The sequence below is a fragment of the Nannospalax galili genome, unplaced genomic scaffold, assembly GCF_000622305.1.
Source record: "Nannospalax galili isolate Female #2095 unplaced genomic scaffold, S.galili_v1.0 scaffold3, whole genome shotgun sequence".
NCBI lineage: Eukaryota > Metazoa > Chordata > Mammalia > Rodentia > Spalacidae > Nannospalax > Nannospalax galili.
Window position 1 is genome coordinate 1,384,686 of NW_008351466.1, and position 3,336 is coordinate 1,388,021.

General features: G+C 39.4%; 1 pseudogene; it reads right to left on the reverse strand.

Moving 5' to 3' along the window:
* Positions 1-2,981: 2,981 nt before the first annotated feature.
* On the reverse strand, positions 2,982-3,080 carry LOC115066826 (annotated as a pseudogene).
* Positions 3,081-3,336: the final 256 nt, after the last annotated feature.

A 3,336-nucleotide genomic window follows, 5' to 3' on the forward strand; every position in this document is an offset into this window, starting at 1 on the left:
TAACTCCTGTGCCAGAGGGCATGTATTTGTGGCGAGCACTGTAAAAGAAAAGTCAGGGAGGATGCCAGGAAGGCACTCTGCTATGAAGGAATCTGCAGCACATGGTTTTCCGAGCTCGTGAGCTATCCGGACGTGAAGAGACTTCTACTTGCATAACAGAGAACCCCAACACCGTTCTATGTGGGGTCCATCATTCAAGTTATCATCAAGGTATCCAAGTGAAAGCTTCAGGGGTGAAGACTTTTTGTCCAGTGACAAGAGCTTTTCAGGAGAGAATGAGAGCAAAGAGGAGGTGAAAGCAGGCTCTGCAGGAGAGGAGCTAGCAACTCCTCCTCCCAGTTTAGAGGATTGGACGTAGGGGCCGATGAGAAGGAACGAAGAAAATTCTTTCTACTTGAACTTCACTGCCACACTCCCAGGCTCTCACCCATGGTTTGGTACCAGTTTTGCCTTACATGAAATATAGTCTCAAGGTTCTGTGCTATTTTGAATAAGCTGTTCTGGTAAGCATGCACTTTGCTGGAGCTGTATTTTTCATATTATTTTTTTATTTTAGAGATATTTATATAAGTATACAATGTATTGTGGTCATTCACTCCTCATCATTGTGTCTTAACTTCCTCCTGCTTTGCAGCCTCATATTTATAAAAACTCATTAAAAATTAGAAATGTATTTCCTATTTTTTCATTTATTTCTAACTTACTCCATTTTTTTTCTGTGTGTGTGTATGTGTGTCAGTATCTGTTTGGCACATGTAGAAGTCAGAGGACAACTCTTGAGAATTGGATTTCTCCTTTTACCATGCGGATTCTAGGGACTGAACACAGATCAATTGGACTGGTGGCAATTTATATTACCTGCTGAGCCTTCTAACTTGGAACAGTAATTTTTATGATTTATTTATTTTTATTTATGTGTATGAGTGCTGTGCCTGCATGTATATAAGTGTACCGCATACATACAATGCTCATGAAGATCAGAAGAGGATGTTGGAGCCCCTTGAACTAGAATTACAGAGGTTGTGCCACCATATGTGTGTGCTGGGAGCTGAATCCAGTTCCTCTGCAAAGACAGTAAGTGCTCTTATATGCTGAGCCATCTCTTCAGACACTGGTGCAGTGTTTTAACTCTGCTGCCTCACAAGGATGGTTCCTTATAATTCTAGAAGAGACTGGATGGCAGGCAGCACAAGACAGGTTCCAAGTCATTGTCACACTTTCTGATCTTAGGGATATAGTTGCCCTGTTCAAGTTGCTGCAGCAGTGGTCATGTGAAATCAGGACTGTAGCTCCAAACTGGGGCACATTTCTGATTTTCTTTTGCATTTATTTTGTCACATCAAATATTTAATAAAGGGAACTGACTTTGAATAAAAGATATGGAATATACACTTTAGTAGAAATTGAGAAGAAAACAATAGGAGAAATGTTATGTTGGAGTGAAAATATATGAGAGATGAGTCACTCCTATGTGCTACAGAATAAGTAGAGGTTTGTCTTCTTGGGAAAGGTAATGGAGGAAAGAAAATCTTTGTTACTATTTTCCTTTTTGCTGTGCTGTGGCTATATCACATTTGATGATACCTCTGTTTTATTCTTTCCTTCTGTTTCCCTTTCCTGTCCCCTTTCCTTTTTCTTCCTTTTCCTTTCCTTTTGGAGACAGAGTCTCATGTAGCACAGGATAGTTGTGAACTCACTATGTAGCCAAGGCTAAATTTCAACCCTTGATATTTCTGCCTCTACTTCCCAAGGGTTTGGATTATAGGCCTGTAGTACTATATCAGACCATTTTATTTTCTTAACACCTCTTACAAATGAAATTGTTAAATGTTGCTGGCAGGGTCATGCTGATGATGATCCTAGCTATGGAGAAGCTTTCATGATTATTGGCTAAATGTTGTATCGGGATACCCGTGCATTTTGCATGTCTACCAAAATGTGAACTCTTTCCCAGGAAACAATATTCATCTCCCTGCAAACAAGAAAATACAGTAGTCCCCTTTTATCTGCAGGGCATATATTCTAATATGGCTGAAACCATACGTGGAACTGAACCAAGTAAATATATATGATGTTTGTGCTTGTACATATTTATCTAGAATAAGGCACAATCTGTACATTAGTACAGTAAGAGATTACCAATGACATATATCTTAGCAACTTTAACATATGACTTTTTTCTCACCTCATCAAGTCAAGAGCATTTATCTTTACAAATTTTTTGGTCATATCCACATTGCCACTATCACCAGTCTAGTGCTGTGTGGCTATTAGTAATTAAAATAAGAGTGACTTGAAGACAAGTGCTGTGGTACTATGACTGCCGTTCTGTCAGCTGAACCACTACTGTGCCTCTGATTAAATAAGTGGATAACACAAATAGTGTGAATATGCTGGATTAAAGGATAACAACCCTAGACAGCATGAAGAAGGATGTGGTCAGATTTCATCATGCTACTCAGAATGATGTACAACTTACAACATGAATTATTGTGGAAATTTCTGTCCATCTAACATTCTTGAACCATGGTTAAATGCAGATTGGTGAAACCATAGTATGTCTAGTAGTGGATAAGGGAGGGGACTATTGTAGAGGAGAAGAAACAATGTCATTACCCTCAAATAAGTGTAACAACCAGTGAAAATATAAACCTTCCCAGGAAGAAAATACCAGAGTCAGCCACGTAGTCATGTGGCAAAGATGATCTCAATCTGTATAAACTAACAGTACTGTCCTCCATCAGCAGGCACACAGGAAACCATGATACACATCGATCTTGTGTACACAACCAAGAGGACTCCTGTGCTCTGTCATGGATCATATAGTCTTGGATCTGAGCTGTCACTCAAGTCCTTTAGTTAATGAAAGGAAGGGGATCCTGGAGCACGAAAGTTCCATATGTGAGTGAACTTCAGTAGGTGATGTACTTAATGTATTAGCTTAACCCAAGTTCAAATCCCCTTGTCTACTAGTTATATTTTAATATTTGGTCTTGTTTGATTTATGTGCCATCCTTGTACATGGGCCGTGCTAATATCTCTGGAGTATTTCAATTTTAGTATATGTGCTTCTGAAGTACTTATTTTAGAACAAAAATATGTTTTATTATTTTATGTGTATGAGTGTATTGCCTGCATGTATGTGAGTGCACTCATGTCATTCAGTGTCACAGAGGTCAGAAGACGGCATCAGATTCCCCTGGAACTGGAGTTATGGATGGTTGTTAGCTGCCACGTGGGTGCTGGGAATGGAACCTGGTGCCTCTCTACAAGACCAGCTGGTGCTCTTAACTGCTGAGCCATCTCTTCAGACCCTGGAGAACAAAAATTTTTATA